Genomic DNA, 25,272 nt, shown 5'->3' with positions numbered 1-25,272 from the left:
TGTAATTTGATACAGCCACTGTGGAGAACAGTATGGAGGTTCCTTAAAAAACTATAAATAGAACTACCATATGACCCAGCAATCCCACTACTGGGCATATACCCTGAGAAAATCATAATTCAAAAAGAGTCATGTACCAAAATGTTCAGTGCAGCTCTATTTACAATAGCCCGGAGATGGAAACAACCTAAGTGTCCATCATCGGATGAATGGATAAAGAAGATGTGGCACATATATACAATGGAATATTACTCAGCCATAAAAAGAAACGAAATTGAGCTATTTGTAATGAGGTGGATAGACCTAGAGTCTGTCAGAGTGAAGTAAGTCAGAAAGAGAAAGACAAATGCCATATGCTAACACATATATATGGAATTTAAGGAAAAAAAAGTGTCATGAAGAACCTAGGGGTAAGACAGGAATAAAGACACAGACCTGCTAGAGAATGGACTTGAGGATATGAGGAGGGGGAAGGGTAAGTTGTGACAAAGCAAGAGAGAGGCATAGACATATATACACTACCAAATGTAAGGTAGATAGCTAGTGGGAAGCAGCTGCATAGCACAGGGAGGTCAGCTCGGTGCTTTGTGACTGCCTGGAGGGGTGGGATAGGGAGGGTGGGAGGGAGGGAGACGCAAGAGGGAAGAGATATGGGAACATATGTATAAGTGATTCACTTTGTTATAATTTAAAAAAAATCTTTTCAGACAAGCAAAGGGTAAGAGAAATCAGCATCACAAAACCAGAGCTACAAGAAATGCCAAAGGAACTTCTCTAAGCAGGAAACATAACAGAAGGAAAAGACCTACAATAACAAACCCAAAACAATTAAGAAAATGGTAATAGGAACATACATATCAATATCTACCTTAAATGTAAATGGATTAAATGCTCTAACCAAAAAACATAGACTGGCTGAATGGATGCAAAAACAAGACCCGTATATATGCTGTCTACAAGAGACCCACTTCAGACCTAGGGACACATACAGACTGAAAGCGAGGGGATGGAAAAAGATATTCCATGTAAATGGAAATCAAAAGAAACCTGGAGTAGTAATTCTCATATCAGAGAAAATAGACTTTAAAACAAAGACTATTACAAGAGACAAAGAAGGACACTACATAATGATCAAGGAATCAATCCAAGAAGATATAAAAATTGTAAATATTTATGCACCCAACATAGGGGCACCTCAATACATAAGGCAAATGCTAACAGCCATAAAAGGGGAAATTGACAGTAACACAATCATAGTAGGGGACTTTAACATGCTACTTTCATCAATGGACAGATCTTTCAAAATGAAAATAAATAAGGAAACACAAGCTTTAAATGATACATTAAATGAGATGGACTTAATTGATATTTATAGGACATTCTATCCAAAAACAACAGATTACAATTTCTTCACAAGTGCTCATGGAACATTCTCCAGGGTATATCGTATCATGGGTCACAGATCAAGCCTTGGTAAATGTAAGAATACTGAAATCATATCAAGTATCTTTTCTGACCACAAAAATATGAGACTGGATATCAATTACAGGAAAAAATCTGTAAAAATACAAAAACATGGAGGCTAAACAATACACTACTGAATACACAAGAGATCACTGAAGAAATTAAAGAGGAAATTAAAAAAATACCTAGGAACTGGCTTCCCTGGTGGTGCAGTGGTTGAGAGTCCGCCTGCCGATGCAGGGGACACAGGTTCGTGCCCCGGTGTGGGAAGATCCCACATGCCATGGAACGGCTAGGCCCGTGAGCCATGGCCGCTGAGCCTGCACATCCAGAGCCTGTGCTCTGCAATGGGAGAGGCCACAACAGTGAGAGGCCCGCATAACGCAAAAAAAAACAAAACAAAACAAACAAACAAAAAAAAACCTAGGAACCATTGACAATGAAAACACGATAACCCAAAATTTATGTGATGCAGCAAAAGCAATTCTAACAGGGAAGTTTATAGCAATACAATCCTACCTCAAAAAACAACTCAGGTAACTGAACTAAATTTACACCTAAAGCAATTAGAGAAAAAGAACAAAAAAAACCCAAAGTTAGCAGAAGGAAAGAAATCATAAAGATCAGATCAGAAATAGATTAAAAAGAGATGAAGGAAACAATAGCAAAGATCAGTTAAAATAAAAGCTGGTTCTTGGGCTTCCCTGGTGGCGCAGTGGTTGAGCGTCCGCCTGCCGATGCAGGGGACACGGGTTCGTGCCCCGGTCCGGGAGGATCCCGCATGTCGCGGAGCGGCTGGGCCCGTGAGCCATGGCCGCTGAGCCTGTGCGTCCGGAGCCTGTGCTCCACAGCGGGAGAGGCCACAACAGTGAGAGGCCCACGTACCGCAAAAAAAAAAAAAAAAAAAAAAAAAAAAAGCTGGTTCTTTCAGAAGATAAACAAAATTGATAAAACTAAGTGTCCATTGACAGATGAATGGATAAACAAGATGTGGCACATACATACAATGGAATATTACTCAGTCATAAAAAGAAACAAAACTGAGTTATTTTTAGTGAGGTGGATGGACCTAGAAATGGTCATACAGAGTGCAGTAAGTCAGAAAGAGAAAAACAAATACCGTATGCTAACATATATATATATATATATATATATATATATATATATATATATATATAATCTAAAAAAAAATAAAGTGGTTCTGAAGAACCTAGGTGCAGGACAGGAATAAAGACACAGACATAGAGAATGGACTTGAAGTCACGGGGAGGGGGAAGGGTAAGCTAGGACGATGAGAGAAAGTGGCATGGACATATATACACTACCAAATGTAAAATATATAGCTAGTGGGAAGCAGCCACATAGCATAGGGAGATCAGCTCCATGCTTTGTGTCCATCTAGAGGGGTGCGATAGGGATGGTGGGAGGGAGACGCAAGAGGGAGGAGATATGGGGATATATTTATATGAATAGCTGATTCATTTTGTTATAAAGCAGAAACTAAAGCAGAAACTAACGCACCATTTTAAAGCAATTATACTCCAATAAAGATGTTACAAAGAAAAATAAAAGTGTTCATTGTTCTGAAATCAGATTTTCCTGATCTTATTTGCCATATGATACAAAGATTTGTGTTTTGTTCCCCCTGAATTGTCTTCTGCTTTCTTACTGTGTCTACTGCTGTGAGGAAGAGTGGGGCTCACAGCCTGATTCAGTCAGGCTTAGCAGCATGAAACAGCGTATTCAAGCTGGCATTGTGGGCATGTTTATTTAATTGTCCTACCAAAATATTCTAATGTACCTGCTGCTAAAATAAGAGCATGCTTTGAAGAGAAGCAATGTTTTCTAGTAGGAAAATAATTAACTAGAAAATGGAAAATGTTGCTTTAATCTTCAGTTATTAAAACACTGAAAGAAAAAGTATTTTTTAAAATTTCCCCTAAATTTGCATTTTGAAAGCCAGTTGAAACTTTTCCCATACTATATCTTATAGCGAGCGAGCCAAAAGCACAAAAGATTTAAATTCAAGCAAAGGTTTGCTTCTATGCCTATTATTAGCTTAACTGCTTTTCCAAATACATGGAAGCATATATACAAAAATGTATATAGGATATATTTCTTCTGTGTTATATAGATTAGAGATTATCAGTAACTATCAATAACTACCAGAAAATTCAATGGGTTTTCTTGTTGGAAAATATAGTGAAGAATTTTTACTTATAGCTAAAAGTAATTAATAATTTCCTAGGATAATTTAATTTTGCCAGTAAGAAGGCTGAGGTATTTTATTGATATTATATGAACCTTTTTTTTAGCTGATCATTTCTGCCTGTTTCTTGTCCATAGAATTTGGGGGTCCAAACTTGAAGTCTCAAAAAAAACAATTATCTTAGGTCCAATGGTTTGCTGGTTTGTATAATTCTGTCAAAAAGTTAACCGATTTATTTACTTGATTCTCATGAGTCTCATGTGTCAAGAGACACACTGGCTCTTCTGGAACCATGCCTCTTTCCCTGGATTTAATATGGGTAACTTAAGCCTATCATACTTCCATAGGAGAGAGATGCCATTTTCTTTTCTTCTTTTTTAAACCATATTTTTCCAACTGAAAGAATTTCCTGGGAAAATGATACCCATTAAGAGTTTTTAAAATGGGTGTAATAACTACACCCTGATACTGGTCTTTAAATCTGAATTTTAATTGGTTATTTTTATTCAGCTGCTTTGTCAGTTCTATATATTAAAGGGAGATTACTGCCAGTTAAACTTCCAACACAGACAGCCATTCCACTCTGTATTCTCTCTGTTTTCCTTAAGTTCTGCTTGCAAAGCAGTTCTTTTCTGAACTCACCTCTCTCGCATTATCCTGGCAAGTGCAACCAACAGGAAGAAACTCAGGCTACTAACACTGGTTTCTCACCTCTTCATTTACAAATAAAGCTTAGTGGGTACAATATCTCCCTTCTAAGTTATCACATATGATACTTTTTCTAAATAGTTAACCACTGCATGACATGCATCACCATCCTTCTAAGTTCTGATTAAAAAAACTCATGCTCCAAGTTCCTGGCCTCAAATCCAGGGCCACATTTTTCAGTTGTCTATTAAGGGAGCACCTTTGATCCAAAATTAATTTTTGTACAACAATCATGATTGCCAAGTTATTCTGTAGGAAAGAAACATTGGAACATTTCAGTGTCTTAAAAGAATAATGTCTACACCTTATTCGTGAAATGTGTTACATCACATGTCTTTTCCAGGCTGATGGATATTCCATTTTAATATGCAGTGTCAATTTTAATATGCATTTTAATTGGCAGAGTCAGGAGAAAAAGTAAGAGAGGGTGGCAAACAAAGTGTTAGCTTTTAAAATTTAAGCCCAGAATCCATGGAACATTTCTGCTCACATTTTATTGGTCAAAACATGTAATGTGATGTACTGAATTAAATAAAGTCCCCCCCGCTCCAACCTCTGCCAAAAAAAAAGTATGCCCATCTAGAACATCAGAATACGAACTTATTTGGAAATAGGATCTTTGTGGTATAATTTGTTAAATTAAGACAAGGTAATATTGGATTAGGGTGGGCCCTAAATTCAATGACTGAAGTCCTAATATAAAAGTCACAGGAAGACACACAGACATACAGGGAAGGAGGCTATATGAAGATTGGAGGCAGAGATTAGAGTGATGTGTCTACAAATCAAGGGACACTAGGGATTTCTGGCAACCACCAGAAGCTAGGAGAGAAGCAAGGAATAGTTTGTCCCTCAAAGCCTCCAGAAGGAACCAATCATGTTGACTCCTTGGGTTTGGACTTCTGGCCTCCTGGACTGTGAAAGAATACATTTCTGTTGTTTTAAGCCATTCAGTTTATGATAATTTGCTATGACACCCATAGAAAACTAATACACATGGAATACTTAAATTCAAGGGAGTTCAGATACATAGTTCTTCCATAGATGGGACACTGAATATAACACAAGTTCAAAAGACAGGTTATTTCCATATAAATATGAGTAGGATGATAGGATTTTTTAAACAAGTTTTCTTATTTTAGGCATAAATTTTGAGGTGATGGACATAATACTTTTTGGTCCCTTATTTGATAAGTGAATTAAGCCAAATCAATCCAAAGTGATGGTCTATCAGACATAAATAAATTAAGTTCATGAAAGCACAAAGATATTTGGGAGAAGACAAAATATTTCCATATTAAGAGGTTTTTTGTTGTTTTGTTTTGACATAACTACAGTAAGCATTCTGAGAGTAAATAAACTCAATAAATCAGTTTGCTTCTGGCCCTTTTATTCTATGTCATTGTGTTAATTTTTATTAGGAAATAAGATATGCAACTCTGAATTATCTGTGGTTCTGAGAATTCAGTTCAGATAAGGATTTTAGCAGAGTTTAAATAACAAACCAACCACAATCAAACTACTCCTGCCTGTTCACAGGCCAAAACTATTTTTTAGGGAAAAATAATATGAGCATCATTTCTCCAAAAGCAAACACAATATCATAAGATGTCCGAATTTAAGTTGGGAAAATAGCTTATTGCGAAATTATTATATTTATTCATCCATTTCCTATTAGTTGGGGTTGATGTTACTTACCACAGTAGAGGTAGCCCTTGGAATATCCAAGTGTAGAACATAATATTTCCCATTAAAGTCAGTAGCCAGTACACACCCTAATAAATCAGCCACCATAATCCTAAATGGCCCTTTCTGTCATATAGACCTTGATACCAAGAAATAAACAAGAAAGATTTCAGTGATACAGCAAAGAGGATTTCTTTTATAACTTGTCTATAGATAGAACAGAATAAAAGAATGTTGCACATAGTCATAGCCTAGAAGATGAGACTGTTCAAGGAGGATAGAAAGGGTATCATGTATTTGTAAACAATACTTTGTTAGGGGAAAAAAATTTGAGGCACAAAAGGTTTGACTCTTGGGTACTGGAAAATATTTTTAAGATAATAATCAGCATCAGGGAAGGCAAGTACATTGTGAGCAAATAAATGTTCTTCAAATCCCATGCAATGGATACGCCAAATGTAATACTTGTGGAAAGATGAAATCAATTAGAGTTTAGGACATGACATAGAAGAATCATAAAGTCAAGAATGGGAATTACGTATAAATGGAATTAATAACTGAGAAGGGAAGGTGAAGGAAAAAGGAGACAAACACACTATTGGATGATGGAAAGGAGTAGCCCTAATGTTCTCTCCACCAGAGTCCATTCTGTAGACTGGCTGGGATTCCCATTTCAGAATGAGCTGTTGGCTTTAGTTCTTATTGGCTTGGCTTACTTTTGGTGACTCCTTATCTCTCTTCAACTCCTGTTCTAAGGGTAGATGCTCAACTGATTGGGCTTGATTAGGCTAAATTTCGTTAAAAGGACAAGATTTTGGGGAAAATTTGTATAAGAAATTTTTGGAATTTTGAAAAGCCACCTTAGATTCAAGCCATTTTTGGAAGTATTGGCTCCTGTGATTTGCTTTACTAAACAGAAAAAGACATTGATAATGATGTTTTTATACTTAAAATTATGTTTTCTTTGGTCTACACTTCTTAATTTTAGTGTGCCTCAATTTATGTTGATCATGAGGGCTTTTTATTTGCAAGCCATAAAAAGAAATGAAGTTGAGTTTTTTGTAGTGAGGTGGATGGACCTAGAGTCTGTCATACAGAGTGAAGTAAGTCAGAAGGAGAAAAACAAATACTGTATGCTAATGCATATATATGGAATCTAAAAACCAAACCAAAACAAAACAAATGGTACTGATGAACGTAGTTGCAGGGCAGGAATATAGATGTAGACATAGAGAATAGACATGAAGACACACGGTTGGAGTGGGAAGCTGGGGCGAAGTGAGAGTAGCATCGACATATAAACTCTACCGAATGTAAAATAGTTAGCTAGTGGGAAGTAGCAGCATAACACAGGGAGATCAGCTCCGTGCTTTGCGATGACCTGGAGGGGTGGGATAAGGAGGATGGGAGTGAGGCTCAAGAGGGAGGGGATATGGGGACATGTTTATGCATATAGATGATTCACTTTGGTGTACAAGAGAAACTAACACAGTATTATGAAGCAATTATACTCCAATAAAGATCTATTAAAAATATATAAATGTTCTCAAATGCATTTATTCTGGTGAATATCTGTATCTATGATATGGGTACATATATATATATATATATAGATAGATAGATAGTTAGATAGATAAGTGTATTAATATGCACACTACTGAATGCAGCCATGCAGCAACCTATTCAAGAATCAAAAGAGTTAGAATCAAGAAGTAATTAAACAAGGACTTCTGGATAGCCCTATCCCTTACATTTTAAGAGTAGCTAAAGACTTGGGAGTTGGCACAGGAAATGGATGCTGCACACAGGTACCAGGAAGTGCCTGGGTTTGATGTCAGAGTAGAAATCCTATCATAGTAAGGTTTTGATGGAAGATGGTTTTCATCTGGAAGATGAAAAAGTTACTTAAAACTGATGTACTTAAACTTATACACTATTTTTTTTCAAAATAATTTTGGGAGAGTGCTGTCAATTGGGTACTTTGTCAGATTAATGAGACTAATGGCATAATATTTACAGGGGCAGAAATGTCTCAGTTACAGTTTTCTTCTATTAGTGGTTAAGAAGATCATGTGCTTTGAGGTCTGAAAAACCTAAATTCAAATTTCCCTTTCAAAACTTTCCAGCTGCATAATCCTAGGGAAAGTATCTAACCCCATCTGGACATTTCCTTCCCAGTTTGAACATGTGGATATTACCTACCCATCAAGTCATTTTGAGTATTAAGGTAAGAAATCAATGTAAGTGCTGATCACAGATGTTAGCCTATAACAAGCACCCAGTAAATATTGTTAATTATTGATTTCTTGCAAAAATGAACTCACACCTGGGAGGGGTGAGATGAGCATTGAGAAGAAGAAATTGGAATCTAATGTAAGTAAGAAGATTATAAAGAAAACCTAGCTGCTCTGAGTTCAAGTGTGTGGCTTGTATACTTTTCAAGACACTTAGAGTTTCAGCAGCTCAATTTAATGAGCTCTGCTAAACACAAGAGAGGAGACATCTGTATGAGACTGTGTCTAACTCCAGCCCTGTTGTTCAAAAGGGGGAAGAACTCAATACCAAAAATTTCAGAGGTTTATTTTTAGAATTGGTTATTAAAAGCACAGTATGCAATAATTTAGGAGGAAACAGTTGGTGATCATCAGGAACCAACACAAAATCATTGAATCCAGAATGGGAGGTAGGGGATAACAGCTCTATTTAAATGTATCAAGGGCATTTATGAATGTAGCAATATACCTTGTGTGAGATTAACCTTGAATTTTTTTCTGCATTAGCTATCAAGATACCAGATGGTTACCCTCTAATCTAAACTAATTTTGAGTCACTACAGATAGCTGAAATTAGGGTAGGAGAGGGTTCAGGAAACTAGAGGGGGTAGGAGGTAAAGTGTAGGGTGACTAACCATCCCAGGTTGCCTGAGACTGAGGAGTTTCCCTGGATGTAGGACTTTTGGTACTAAAACCAGGAAGGTCCCAGCCAAACAGTGGCAACTAGGTCACCCAATAAGTGGAAGGCAGGACTAGGACTCCCAGAATGCACTTAAGTCTCTGTCTTAAGATTCAGGTCTCACATCCTTGCTGTGTGGGTAGCATCAAAGTTTTTGTTTTTATTTTTATTTTTTTTTATGATGAGGATAAAAAATGGAGAAGTTTATTGATTGATGGAGGTACCCTAAAGACATCAAGATCAAAACCTTACTATGATAAAGCACATATTTTGTGTCATGTAATAGTTAAAATATTTTATAACTGCACATTTTAATCTTATACCAACTTTGCAAATAAGCTATTATTCTCATTTTATAGATAATAAAAATAAATCAGGGGAGAAATTAAGTGTCCTAAGTTCACATACGGTGAATGTTTGCCCTTGAGAGTGGGTATATTGCTTGAGTGTGCTGGATGTCTCATACAGTCAAATCTTTGGTGTATGAGTTTCTAAAATGAGAAAAGTCTAGGACTCAGAAAGAGATAGGGAGAAGACAATGTGTGTTTGAGATTTTTGGTCTGTCAGTTAGTGGAGACCTCATTAGCCCTATCCCTTACATTTTAAGAGTAGCTAAAGACTTGGGAGTTGGCACAGGAAATGGATGCTGCACACAGGTACCAGGAAGTGCCTGGGTTTGATGTCAGAGTAGAAATCCTAATCCATTGGCACATTCTTGAATTCAGTTCAGGCAGGTTACATCTGCAATCAGAGCTGCAGCCTCATGGGCAAAATAAAAGATGTTGCTCACTCATCTCACTGGAAACCAGGTTAATTCCCACAGATAGGGAGAGCGTGGAAGGCAGTGGCTTTGCACACAACCTCTGAGCCTGTGCGTCTGCAGACACATGGCCTGCTTGGGTTCCTATTGTGGTCACAACAATTGATGCTACTTACTAATGAGCTCCCTGGCCCAGTAAAATTCTGGAAGAGACTCTAGTGAGATAGAGATTTCAAATCAGCGTTCTCACTCCTGGAACTGGGTGGCAGAAGAGAGAGAATGCCCTGTTATTCCCCTATATGGGAACTGAACTTAAATCCTGCACTCTGGAAAGGAAATTATTGGTATAACATGAATGCACAGGTGGAGAGGAGGGAGGACGTAATGGTAGAAGAGAGAAGTTTCCTCTCTTTTTTTTGTTTGGCTGCACTGTGCACAACATGCAGGATCCTAGTTCCAGACCAGGTATCGAACCCTGCCTCCTGCATTGGAAGTGTGGAGTCTTAACCATTGGACCACCAGGGAAGTCCCAAAATAACCTCATTATAGAACACAAGGGTTTAACTTCTGTTATACACTTCATAGGATTGTAATTAATAGATACACATTAAAGAGAGTCAAACAGTACTTCATTATAAGTAAAAACATTTATGACAACTTTTCTGAGCATGAGAGAGGAAGTCTCCTATATTTGTAGGTTTTCAAGTTTAAAAGCTATTTATTTGATATAGGAAAGTTTCAAGTATTAGATGAGGATTAAATGGCCTTTTAGTTCCTCAAATGCCCAAGTCCCATTACTATGATTAGAAGTCAGGTTTTAGCCACATTTTTCAGCATTCTTTCTGTATTATTTTCTGTATTTCTCTGTGTACTTGAAATGTATCATGAAGAATCTCTTTTATATCTCATTGGCCAGATAGGTTGAAAGTCAACCCTTAAATACCAAGACAATTTGGTTTTTAATATTACTGTGATTTAATAATTTTGATAACTTCCATTATGTTGGAAAAGAGGGTTTTAAAAAAACATAACCTATGTTTTTTCTGAGTTTTAGTCTCCCACTTATAAAGTGGAGAAACAGTATTTACATCAATTTCCTAATCTCATAATGCTTTGTAGACCAAGTAAATGAAATGCTAAACAAAATGTATCACTTATAATGAGTATAGCATTTATATTATATGTGATTTTTATTATCAATGCACATTTTCAGCAAATATTAATGAAAGGGTCATATAAGAATTAACTGGTGATATAATAAAGGCATTCTAAACGGTAATATGTAGTATGTGGATTCCCTGGAGGCTTTGAGTTTCACTTGCCCCTCTCTTTGGCCTTAATGATAAGGCCTTATGATTACCAAGAGGGGTACTCAAATTAACCAGAAGAAAAAAAAGCAACTTAGTTCATTGATGGCTGTTAGCTTTTGCTGAGTATATGGCTTTGTAATAATGAATTTGAACAGTACTTTGATTATACTCACCACAAAACTGTGCAGATACAATTTAGTTGGTTACCATTTAAAATCATCATCATCTCATAAAACAAGCAGCCTATGTTCATTGCATCTTCCTTTATAACTCTGGAATTGTCATCTTTGATTTACTCCTGAAAAAAATTATGTCAACAATTTATCAAGTGTCAAGTAATATAAGGACTGAGAAACAATATTCTAAGATATAGACAATCTCCATCTTCAATGAGCTACAGAAGATAAGGACTGGTAGGGAGATATGTACAAATAAGATAATTCCTACTCAAACTGTTAAGAGCTAAGACAGGTAAATCCCAGAGGGTAGGGTATCATGAGGGCACAAAGAAAATAGTAGGCCAGAAAGAATTCATGCAGGATGTTTCAAAAACTGAAAATTAACCGGAATAAAAGGGCAGAGGGCACCTGGAAGGGAGAAAAAGTTGTTCTAAGCAGCTGATATGCTACTATTTAAGAGTAAAACTAAGCATGATGTATTCAGGAACTAAAAGAACTTCATAACTAGAAAGGGTGGGGAGAGATAATGGAAAATACTATAGATATAAATGGAGGGTAATTATTAAAAATATTGAATATCATGCTAAGTATATTTAAAATTTATCTTGAGGGCATAATGAAAAGGGATGGTATGATCCTATTTATATTTTGGGAGAACACTGTCCCTGCAGGGTAAAGAACAACCTAATGGATAAGCAGAGGGCAAAGCTAGGTGAAGGCATCTTGGTGAAGAGGTTTTTGCTGAAACCCAGGTAAGAGGTAATGATGTCTTGAACTAGGGTGATGGTTTATAAAGAATGGAGAATGCCATTTCCAAAGTATCAAAGTTGAAGCTAGAGAACTTGCTAATTGAAGAGAGAAGGAGACACAGGAGCCAAATATTATAAACAGGTTTCTGTTTAGGTAGTTGAACCTATGTGATTTTTGTATGCAACATAAGAAGGTGATCAATAAATTTTGTAACCAAGAGATAATTGTAATCTTGCACACACAGTTTAAGTGAAGTAACTGGGAAAGAATCTAGACTGCAGTGGATTGTAGAGTGTGTAGGAGGTGAGGAAATGGAGGCATCAATTGAAATGAATATGTTCAATAAAATTTGCTTATGAGAGGAAGTCCAGAACCAGAGCAATAACTGACAACTATATGGTAATTGATGTTCAAGGAAGGAATTTGTGTTTTTTCATGAAAAGAAGGCTCAAATGGAATAAATACCAACAAAGGGGAACTAAATGTAACAGGACAAGAAAGATAGAAGAAGCAACAGAGGGAACTAGAAGTCCCTAAGAAGATGTGAGGAAAGAGAAAGTAATGCTCACTGGAGAATTTATCAAAGGAATTATACCTGTTCCTCTGTTACAGTTGCTCCTATTTCCTGCTTTTACTTCAGATTCCAAAAGTCTGGGACACAGAGATGGGTAGTTTTATAAAAGTATCAAAAATTGTCTTGGTAGTTATTTGTGATGTACTAGTCATCTTGAGAGCATTTTAAATGCTGTCTTTTAAAATATTTTTGTAACTTATTTTATGTTATTGTTCTTTCTTCCTTCATGATGCTCTAAGATTCTTTCAGTCATTTTATTATTTTCTTTCTGTATGAAGAACTTCTTTTAGCCTTTTACAGAATCAATCTGCTAGTAACAATTTCTTTATTACTTCTGAAAATATCTTTATTTCTGATATGTTCCTGAAGGACAGTTTTCCAGATATAGAATTAACTGTTGATAGTTCTTTCAGCCCTTGAAAAATGTTGTGGTACTTCCTTATGGTCTCCTTGGTTTCTGATAAGAAATCTGCTGTTATTTGAATAGGAGTTCCTGTATATGTAATGTGTTATTTTTATCTAGTTACTTTCAAAATCTTTTGTTGTCTTTTGTTTTCAGAAGTTTAATTTTGATGTGCCTTGGCTTGAATTTCTTTGAGTTTACCCTGTTAAAGTTTGCTCAGTTTCTTGAATATGTGGGTTTATGTCTTTCAACAAATTTGTGACGTTTTCAGCCATAATTTCTTTGAATGCTTTTTCAGCCTACTCTCTTTCTCCTCTCCTTCTGGGATTCCAGTGATACTAACTTTGTATCTTTTGATATTGTCCCACTGGTCCTGGAGGCTCTGTTGTTCATATTGGGTAAATTTTACTGATCTATCCTCAAGTCCACAGATTCTATCTCCTATTATCCCCATTCTAATATTGAGCCAGGAGCTTGTTTTGCAGATTACTCCTTGCTGGTGCTTGCTGTCCCCTGGCCATGCAGTGTCACAAAGTAAGTGGAATGAGAGAGCCTCAGGACTATTGCAGAAGGAGCAAACTTTCTCTGGTCTTTTACTGTTAGTATGACAAATGGATCAATGATCCTCCTTGCTGGTTTAGTAGGGAGATCCTTGTGTTGTTGGAGGATTCTCCTTGGGTCCTGGTAAGGAATGAGTTTACCTGGCCCATCTTTAGTTCCTTGGTCAGAGGTCAGGAAGCATGGACTTGGATTATCTTCTTCTTTTGGGTAGAATTGTGTAAGAGTTATGCTGCTATATTGTTCCCCCTCTCCAGAGCTTCCTAACCAATTTTCCTTCCTCTTACTACATTTCATAGTTCTCCTCTGTTCATCTGTTAAGGTATTAATACATTTTATAGTCATACTTAGGAGGTAGAAGCAGGCAGAGCTGATTCTATACTACATTATATAGCAGATCGAAAGTCCTTTTTCTCTAAGTTAAATCAGTGGTTCTTTACCCCTGATGGTAGTTGACAATGTCTACAAGCATTCTTGGTTGACAAAATAGGAGTAAGTGCTACTGGCATCTAGTGAGTAGAGCCCCCAGGTGCTGCTAAATATCTTACAATGAACAGAACAATTTCCCACAATCAAAAATTATCTAGTCCAAATGTTGGTTGTGCCACGGTTGAGATATCTTGATTTAAATATTCTCCTTTATTAAGAGGAAACACGTTGGCTACTTTTAAAATGTTTTAGGATTGGACATTGGTATTACTTTCTCCCTTCTTCATCATAGTCACTGGTCCTAAAGTAAACTTGAGCTTTCTAACTTGCAAAGAGCCTTTCCAAAAATATGCTTGTAGATTTATAATTTTGAAAAATGGCAATTTTATTTAATCTGCTGCACTTATAAATGAAAAAGGTAGTTATTTCATCATATGTCATTGAGACTATGTACATTACACTCAGGCAAGGAAATTTTTAAAAAGCTACTAACATTTGTCCCTCCCATTACATTTCACACAATTATATGCACAAAATTGGTCTGGGGCTCTGGGCTTCATTTACATATCTTTCCTTTTTATGCTAAATATAATTTGGCATGCTCTTTAACATTTATTATTCTGGTATCGTTTGGTGTTCTAATTTACTCTCTATGTCAGCGTCTAATTTACTACTAATCTTTTCAAGGGTTGAGTAAAGATCCTGGAAACCTTGCTTCTTTAAATACTGCTAAAGATTTGGGAACTCCCAGAGTCAAAGAAGGAGTTAGTGTGGCAGCTCATTACTGAACTGTGAGCTCTAGATCTATTGAGTTACTGACAGAAAATGTTTGCACTCTATAGTCATAGGCTTTATCCTTTCATCAATGAGATCTAAAGCAGGCTACCTGAATATGGTTAATGCTTCCTGATGATCTTCCTTGGAACTAAGGAATCCTTGTCAATCTCACTGTAGCTCTGCCCTTTAAAAGTGGTGTGCCAGGGCCAATAAAACAGGCAGGTATTGTTCCTGAATAAACAGCTCATCAAAATTCAGAGAACATGGGCTTCCCTGGTGGCGCGGTGGTTGAGAGTCCGCCTGCCGATGCAGGGGACACGGGTTCGTGCCCCGGTCTGGGAAGATCCCACATGGTGCAGGGTGGCTAGGCCCGTGAGCCATGGCCACTGAGCCTGCGTGTCCAGAGCCTGTGCTCCACAACGGGAGAGGTCACAACAGTGAGAGGCCCGCGTACCGCAAAAAATAAAAAAAAAAATTCGGAGAACAGAAGGTTTCAAAAGTATCAAAGCAATTGGCACAGTTGTTCACTAGTTAATTAGGAACACAAACGTACTTTCGTCAAGCTGCCCAGACCAGGGGGCCAGCTGTGTGACAGCACTGCCTCTCTGATGATATGTACAAATAGAGCTTAGCCAGAGCTTTCAAGGGAAGGCTTACTGACCTTCTTGCTTTAAAATATATATAAAGCATACAGAAGAGATGAAAAAATTGAATATAATCATCAAATGAGCCCCCTTTTTAGTGTTTAGCCTTCTGAAGAATTTCCTGGGGACTTATGTCCTATTTATGTTGGTTTCGATAATTGCTTTATTTTACTGGTACATATTTTAGTAATAGTTGTAATTATTTCCAGGACACTTCTGATGCAGTAATACATAATGTATTATCATTGTTTAAGTTTTCTGCCTCCTCCAGTGTGTTTGTGAGGGTAGAAAGCATATCTATTTTGTTTAATTTTATGTCCCTTCTACTTAGTACAATTCTGGAATGTAATAAAATTATGTGATGTTATTGGAAAGTTCTGTTTATTTTTGAAAATAATGTTTTTGGTTTACTCTGACTTCTGAAAACCATATATTCACATTCATATTTGTAAACATATATATTTTAATATCTGAAATAGCTTTGTGCAATTATAGTTTTGTTTCTTATCATTCTTAGAGTTGAATGAGGGGAGAAAGTGATTGAAATGCCCTTTCTACCACCTTGGACATTTGAATATCACTTCTCTTAGTTAATTCTATACTCCTCTTTTATGATCTAAATTTCCATGATCATAAACACCATATGTTTATGCCAGAAAGATGCCATGTGAGGTCAAGGAAATTGTTACAATTTCCTTTTTAACAGGTCAGGCACTGATAATGAATGCGTCTCATTTCTGGGATTCTTTATGCCTCACCCATACATTACCAAGAGACAGAAAGAACTAATATACATGCACCATCACCTACTTTTCTGGTAAGTTATGTTTTTTCAGTAGAAGTAGATGTTTCCTTTTTGCCTCAGCAAAGTTCCTGATACTTCAATTATAGACTTAGGAATGTGCATGTCTATTTACCCAAATAGACAGTGAATCTTGGAGTCCAGTGCCATATCTTATTTCTTTTTTAAAAAATTTAATTTAATTTATTTTTATACAGCAGGTTCTTATTAGTTATCTATTTTCTTATTTCTTATTGCATACATTCCTCGAGTGCACTAAGGCTGAATGCACATAAAACATAACAAAATAACAATATGGGTGACCCTTAATGAATACTTAGTGAATATATTATTCTAATTAATCAAATAGGGACTCAACAGTAGATGACAAAGGTGTGTGTGTGTGTGTGTGTGTGTGTATATATATATATATATATATATATATATATATATATATATATATTTACCTGGCATTTTTTGAAACTAAAGAGACTTCCATTCTGTTCCTAGTAAGAACAAAGCAGTCTTTCTATAAATACAGTCTAGTATTCAAATAAATTCTAAGTCAATCTCTCTAATCATGACTGTTATTATCTTTTGTCCTTTGGAAGTCATTTCTTCCTTTCTAAATCACTTAAGCACATGGCTAACATCCTTTCTTGTCATTAACTTTATGGCAAGACCTATCAGAACAACAGACTCCATAGAACAATAATTCCACTTTGCTATAATAATGCTTTATGGATATAAATAAATAAATAAATAAATAAATAGCTTGTCTTCTCAATTCTCTAACTTCTTCTAAAATTAACTCTTTCCTTCCTTCCTTGTATTTTTTTTTTTTTTTTTTTGCTTTTTCGCTTTTTCATTGAAAAGTCTAACCTCAGCCTTGAATGTGCTAGAAAGACATACAGGACTCAGTTACACCGTTATACAGTAATAACATTTACAGGTTATTATTGCAAAAAGATACAGACCTAAGTCAGCAAAGGGAAAAAACACATGGTCAAAGCCCAGGAGAAAGAAGGCACAAGCTTCCAGTTGTTCCCTCCCATGGGAGTCATTCAGATGCAATCAATTCTCCCAACAGTACTAGACAACACATGCAAATTGTTGCCAATCAGGAAAGGTCAACCAAGCCTTACTGTCCAGGGCTTTTTATTGGGGGTGGGTCATATATTCATGCAGCACGCATATGACTGACCTCAGCTCTCAGGTTCCAACCATTCCAACCTAAATCCCAGAGCAAAGACTGGCATTCACCATAAATCACATTGTTAGGTAAACTTATTTGGTCAAACTGATACAGCATAGCCCAAAGCCACAGGCATACAAAAATAGGTATTCTTCATAAATACTGCATGGCCCAAAGCTTTAGGAATGCAAAAACTCAGGATATTCCTATCAGGCAGAATATTCCAAGGACTCAGAAGCTATCTCCTAAGAGTGGGTCAAGGATCAATCTTTTTTTTTTTTTAACATCTTTATTGGAATATAACTGCTTTACAATGGTGTGTTAGTTTCTGCTTTATAACAAAGTGAATCAGTTATACATATACTATGTTCCCATATCTCTTCCCTCTTGCATCTCCCTCCCTCCCACCCTCCCTATCTCACCCCTCTAGGTGGTCAGAAAGCACCGAGCTGATCTCCCTGTGCTATGCAGCTGCTTCCCACTAGCTATCTATTTTACGTTTGATAGTGTATATATGTCCATGCCACTCTCTCACTTTGTCACAGCTTACCCTTCCCCCTCCCCATATCCTCAAGTCCATTCTCTAGTAGGTCTGTGTCTTTATTCCTGTCTTACCCCTAGGTTCTTCATGACATTTTTTTTTCTTAGATTCCATATATATGTGTTAGCATACGGTACTTGTCTTTCTCTTTCTGACTTACTTCACTCTGTATGACAGACTCTAGGTCCATCCACCTCACTACAAATAACTCAATTTCATTTATTTTTATGGCCGAGTAAGACTCCATTGTATATATGTGCCACATCTTCTTTATCCATTCATCTGTCTATGGACACTTAGGTTGCTTCCATGTCCTGGTTATTGTAAATAGAGCTGCAATGGACATTTTGGTACATGACTCTTTTTTTTTTGTTTTTTGTTTTTTTGTTTTTGCGCTACGCAGGCCTCCCACCGTTGCGGCCTCTCCCATTGCGGAGCACAGGCTCCGGACGCGCAGGCTCAGCGGCCATGGCTCACGGACCCAGCTGCTCCGCGGCATGTGGGATCCTCCTGGACTGGGGCACGAACCCGTGTCCCCTGCATCGGCAGGCGGACTCCCAACCACTACGCCACCAGGGAAGCCCCATGACTCTTTTTGAATTATGGTTTTCTCAGGGTATATGCCCAGTAGTGGGATTGCTGGGTCGTATGGTAATTCTATTTTTAGTTTTTTAAGGAACCTCCTTACTGTTCTCCATAGATAGGCCTTTCTTTGAAATACGTATGCAGGTTTTGAGCAATTCAGACCTGCTGAATTAACCTTTTCTGTGTAACAGTCACAGAGTGAAGTGCACATTGTTTACTGATTTTAAGGTAAGAGCTCGATAAATTATTACACATGGTACAACTATACAACCACCATACAGATCAAGGTACACTTTATTTTTACTTTTAACTATTTATATCACATTTCTAATGAGTTTCTTGTAAATTTCATCTAGTTATACATTTTTTAACCACTCTGGTAATCTTAGATTTTTAGCTGATAAGAAATTATGTTAGTTGAATTTGTCTATTACCTCTCTATTTTTGTTTTCCTATTTGTCCCAGTCATGAAATTCTTATTTTATGGTTCTCACATACCCACTTTTACCCCTTATGTCTCAATTCTTCATAAATTAGACAGTAATTTTTCTTGCCTTATTTCTGGATATAGGGCATTCAGTTAGAGATTACATTTCCCATTTAGCCAGATGTGGCTATGAGATCAATGTCAGACTCATGGGAAATTAGACAAAGTGATCTGCAAAATGGTTGGACAATCTATAACTCAAATATATACATATATACATATAATCAGTTTCCCTTCAGTTAGTCTCATTTTTCCTTCTGAAATTCTAAAATTGAATAGACTAGTAACCTAGATATTTCTAGGTAGATGAGGGCAACACTTCAGAGAATCATAAAGGAACAAGTTAGAAAGAACCCGAGTCCTGGAGTGACTGTTCCACCCAGCTGCCCTCCCAGCTTAGTCTAGCCACGATATTATGGGAAAGAAAAATAAACTTCTATCAAAGTTAAGTCCTTGTATTTTGAGCACATTTAAATGTTATTATCTTTTAATTATCACAAATAATAATTAGCATCATACAGCAATTTACAAGGATTATTTAGAATTAAACATACTAGGTACTGTCATAGCTTGTAAGATAATTTTGAGATGCTTATTATATTATATTATATATATATATTAGCACTTAAGTCTGATATTTTATTATTTGCTCTGGTTCTTGTTCCTAAATTTGTTTTATATTATCTCCCTGTGGGTTATTAGAATATGTTTATGATTTTATTTTGATTTATAGTGTTTTTCAGTGTATCTCTGTATATTTCTATAGCAGTTGTTCTTGGTATTATGACATACAAAAATACACAAAACTGGTATAAAGATAAAATAAAATATATTAAAGTTAATAATAAAAGTATTAGGCAGGGGCTTCCCTGGTGGCGCAGTGGTTGAGAGTACACCTGCCGATGCAGGGGACACGGGTTCGTGCCCCGGTCCGGGAAGATCTCACATGCCGCGGAGCAGCTAGGCCCGTGAGCCATGGCTGCTGAGCCTGCATGTCCGGAGCCTGTGCTCCACAATGGGAGAGGCCACAACAGTGAGAGGCCCGCATACAGCAAAAAAAAAAAAAAGTATTAGGCAAATGTTATCAATTATTATAGCATTTGATTATCCACCTAGAAACCAGAGTAGTTTGACTTAAACCAAATTTCCCATACTCCTCTGTTTTTCTTGCTAAAACAACAACGCCAACAACACAGTTTATTTGCAATCTCAAAGCTTATATTTTACATTAACTTTAGGATAGATAGGGGTTCCTGATCAAACAACTGTATTCCATCATTCTCTCCTCAACCAAAGAGTTGGTTAATCACCAGGGATTCTGTTGCCTTCAGATAGAATGGTGATATAGTTGACAAATCAATGCCCAGTCAGGAATTACATTTATTAACCCCCACTTTTGCATGTAGGTGAGGTCATGTGACTTGTGCTGGCCGACAGAATGTGAGCTAATGTGGAGTGTCATTTCAATGGCAAGGTGTTTAAATTTCCTGAGTGTTTTCGGCAAACATTTTTCTTCTTTTCTTCTCCTCTTCTTGGTTGCAAGATAGATGGCAGAAAGATAAACTTGAAGGTGGGAACAGACTGAATACCCAAGTCACCACTTGGAAGAGAGCTGCCCCAAAAGCCAACAGACCAGTAACATCTATACGTGATTTTGAGTGAGTGAGAAATAAATTTGTTTTTAAGCCACTGAGATTTTGAAATAGTATATTACAGAAATTAGCCTATTTTTCATATAAATATGTCTTTATAGAGCACCCCCATTCTTGGCATTTTCCCCTCTCTACTTTCTTATATTACATTTTTTTAAGACAAGCTTTTGTAGATTGGAATATCCTTCTCAATTCTTCAATCCCTGTTGGCATGTGATATTGCAGTGTAAGGGAGAGAGTAAAGTCTATTTACGTACCCATTGGTGTTTGAATTGCCATATAGTTTTTTATTTCCTGGTTAGTTATATTTGACGAACAGTGAAGTTGTGCTAGTCTAGAGCAAAATCCTTAAGAAACAGTGTGCATTTCTATTCATAATCTTGACTCTGTTTGATCTCTCAACAAGGAGAACTAGACCTGGATAGACTGGTCTACCTTATTCTCTGGTCTAAGGTGAATGAATGAGACATGTGATGTCAAACAAACTCCAGCCTGAAGCCTTGAGCAAAAGCCCAGCTGAACCTAAGCTGAAAGAGAAAAATAAATGCTTATTTTGGGGAGATATAAAATTTTGGAATATGGAAATTTTATTTAAAACATCACTGTTTTGACAATAACTGATGAATACAATGCATAAACTGAAGGAAATTGTATTTACATTTCCCAGCATTTAACAGAAGAAAAGAAAACAAACACACAAACAAACAAAAAGCTAATTGGCTTAAAAGGAAATTACTAGTCTCTTTCTATTCCTGGTTTGCTGAGAGTTTTTAGCAATGGGGTTTTCATTTTATTAAAATGCTTTTTCTTTGTTTATTGAGCTCATTAATGTGCTATTAATGTGACATGTTACATGAATTGATTTTCTTCTCAAAGAAACAAGTTTTTTTTTGTTGTTGTTCATTCTGTTGTTTTCTCCATTCTCTATTTGTTGATCTCCATGCTAATCTTTATTATGTTCATCCTTCTGCTGGCTTTGGGTTTAGTTTGCTAGTTTCTTAAGGTACAAATTTAGGCTTTTGATTTGAGATCTTTTATTCTTTTCTTGATGCATGCATTTCCAGCTATAAAATTCTAAAATTATGACTTAATTACATCAATATTTTAGATATTTCAAGTGTAGGCAAGGATGTGGAGAGATAGGTACTTTCATACACTGCTGGTGGTTCATAAAATGGTGTAGCCAAGGTGGCTGCAGTTTGGTGGTTCCTCAAGAAGTTAAACATAGAGTTACCATATGACCATCAATTCACTTCTAGGTATATACCCAAGAGAAATGAAAATATATGTCCACAAGGGAACTTGTACACAAATACTGATAGCAGCTTTACGCAAAATAGCCAAAAGGTAGAAACACAAATGCCCATCCATGGATGATTTGATAAAGAAATTGTGGTGTATACAAATCATGAGTGCCATAAAAAGGAAAAAAAAAAGTACTGTTATAAACTACAACTTGAACGAACCTTGAAAACATTATGCTAAGTAGAAGAAGTCAGAGAAAAGGTATCATATTGTATGATTTCTATAAACACAAATATATTCAGTACAAGCAAATTCATAGAAACAGAAAGTAGATTAGTGGGTTACCAGGGAATGGGGAGTTGGGGAGTGACTACTTAATGGGTACTGGTTATTTTTAGGGGGACACAAAATAGTATTGAAACTGGAGAGAGCTATGTGCTTCACAACATTGTGAATCCACTAAATATCACTGAGACGTGCACTTGAAAATGGTTAGTTGTATTTTATGTGAATTTCACCTCAATAAAACAATATTTTAAAAGCAATTAAGAAACAATGACATGATTGCAAGCTCCCTGAGGGAAAACACTTCCTATGTCCTGCATAAGATCTCAGGAAAGTGCTAGAAACTGAGCAGCTGAACATAAGTCCTTATTGACTGTAAAAAGCTACAGTAAGCAATGTCCCTGCAACAAGGGCAACTTAAAATTACAACTTGCTAAAGCAATAACAAAAATATATGCTAGCCATTGTTCAAGTTGCCTATGTCAGTGAAGTAAAATGGAATATTCAAAAGTCAGTAGGGATTCTCCAAAGAATACTGGCACCTTCTCCCCTCTGCACTGGAGAAGCCCTGTCAGTTGCTCTAGCCCTTCACCTGCAGTGACAGGCATTTAAGAGGCGTGCCAACTAGAAATACTTGCCGCCACCTGGCACTGAATTCCCCCTAGGCTTTTCATGTTTTGGAATTTTTCTGTAGGTCAGCAGATGTAGCAGTGCTCTTACTTCCAAGAAAGCAGTACCCCATTTTCAGAATGTCATTACCATGGCAGAAAAATCATCAAATTAGGATACACAAGTATTTATCCTGCTCCCTAATGCAAAGCAAAATTGTTCCCAACAGCATATTCTCAAATGCTTGGGTGCTGTTTAAATTTAAATGATTCAGCTTCTACAGATTTTTTTTTTTCTTTTTTAGTGCATGGTATGGCATCCGGTGATTTAGAGTCTGCAGCTTTGCTATTTCTGTTATTTACTGGAGGACACTGTTTGTCCGAATCTGAATAAAACAAATGCTCTCATTTCTATGGGAATAGGTGCCCAGAGAGATGTGGGCACTCCACCTTTGTCAGCTCTTTTTGAAAAGAGGAGCTATGTATTGTAGTGGGGGAAAAAGGGGGTAAATATTGTAAAGTGACTCTAATTGGGACTAGGTTTCTGTCCCCATGACAGCACAAGGTTTCCAACTGTCTGGGAACCTTATGGGCATTTGAGGCATTGCCCCTCCCTCCCCGTTGCTGTTTCAGTTCACGGGCTATCATAGGACTCCACTCTGTCATTCTCCTAGATGACACTCTGTGTCCTTGAGCACAGCTTAATTTTCCAAGTCCACTTTAGCTATCAATAGATTTCTCACTTGCGTAAGAAGTGTTGGGAAAATTCTGTCACAATCAGCAGATTTGTGGCTATTTGGTAGAAATAATGTAAGAACCAGGAAGATTACATAAATGAGTCTGTTCAGAATCATTCCAGTATGAGAGTACAACTCTTTCTACTTGTAGCATGAGGTTCTAGGGATACAAAATGTATAACACATGGTCTTTATCCTTATACTGATCCTGCAGGACCTCACCATGAAAATGAAAAAGTATCATCTGTACAAGGAAATTATCAACAACTGAAGAAAAGGCACCTACGAAAAGAAGTCTGACTATATCCCTGGGGAGAGCTCAGATAAGGGTGTTCCTAATCAAGGGCATTAGTAACTGTGCTAATGCCCGGGAAAGAGTTGGGATTTAGTCATCGTGGCTATTCCCCAGAAGGGGTGACAATGTGTACATATGCAAATTAGCATTATAGCAACATGCTTCACTGGATGGTACTTCTTTAAGAGACAGTGATTTTTTGTGTTACATATTTTTTCTACATGTGATACATTACTCTTTCATCCACTTTACATATAGCATCAAGATCCTGGATGAATTTGTTAACTAAGAGAGAAGAATCATATATGTTTAGAAAGAATTCTTATCACAAAGTTACAGACACTTTATTTTTATTAAAAGAAAAGCTTTAGAAAGTTTAGCTAAGCAGATTTCATGTGGATGCTGATGACCCAGCAAAAGCTGTAGGATTTTGAAAGGCCTTGCCCATTAAACTCTCAGAGTCAGATGGGGATGCACTGCCTGTTCCCAGGGTCCTGGATCAGCCTTCTCTGTCAGATGCTTGTTTGTTGCTTCTGCCCAACACACATCTTCAATGTATTCTCCAGCACCATCTCTTCAGTATTACAATACTGCATGACTTTTGCTTAAATCTTTGATCACAGACCATGTGAGTTTCTCATGTAACATTTGGAAAAATTCAAGCTGATGATTCTCAAATCTTGGTTGCCATAGAAATTTAAGAATATAAAATTTATCTTAGGTTTTTGTACAATATATAGTGCATTTAATATACTCTGTTTGGTGTTATTATTTTTAATAATTTGCTTGTAATCTCCAACAGTGGAGATTGCAGAATAAGTATAATGTCTTATCTGTTATACAATATACCTTAAGATCATAAAAATGCACGTTGTTTTATTTAATTAAAATACAAGTCTTGAATTAAAATAGTAGCAGTCATAAAATAATGTAATGAATCACCCAAATCAAAATTAAGTTGATCAGACACATGGCTATGTTGGTATATTTAGGGATGCACACCAAACTACATTGATGGAAGTGGTGGAAAATCGAAACAAAAGCAGCAGTATCATAAGGTCTAGCATGCTGACTGTGACTTGCACTTTCACTAAATATGCCAGTAGAATTTAGGAAAATTGAAATGCAGAAGTCACAGTTAATTATTTCATTGTACTTTTGCAATGGTCATGGAAATTTATTCAATCTTGACTCATGCATTGTAAAAGAGTTGAAAACTGAGGAGAGTTCAGATAGGAGACAAATAAGATAGAAAAAAATAGCTGTGTCAAAGACTCACAGAAACTAGGTTAGGAGTAAGTCAGACTGTCAACCAACTATTCAATAGGTATCATATAGTGCAATAAAGGATTACTTTCTTGAAACATAATGGGCAATTTAGCTTGTGAAAAAGGGACCTAATTGATTGTTTACTAGACATTTGCAAGTATATAATTATTAATGTGAGGGCACTGCAGG

This window comes from Tursiops truncatus, chromosome 18 (genome assembly GCF_011762595.2).
Source record: "Tursiops truncatus isolate mTurTru1 chromosome 18, mTurTru1.mat.Y, whole genome shotgun sequence".
NCBI lineage: Eukaryota > Metazoa > Chordata > Mammalia > Artiodactyla > Delphinidae > Tursiops > Tursiops truncatus.
This window is presented reverse-complemented; position numbering follows the sequence as displayed.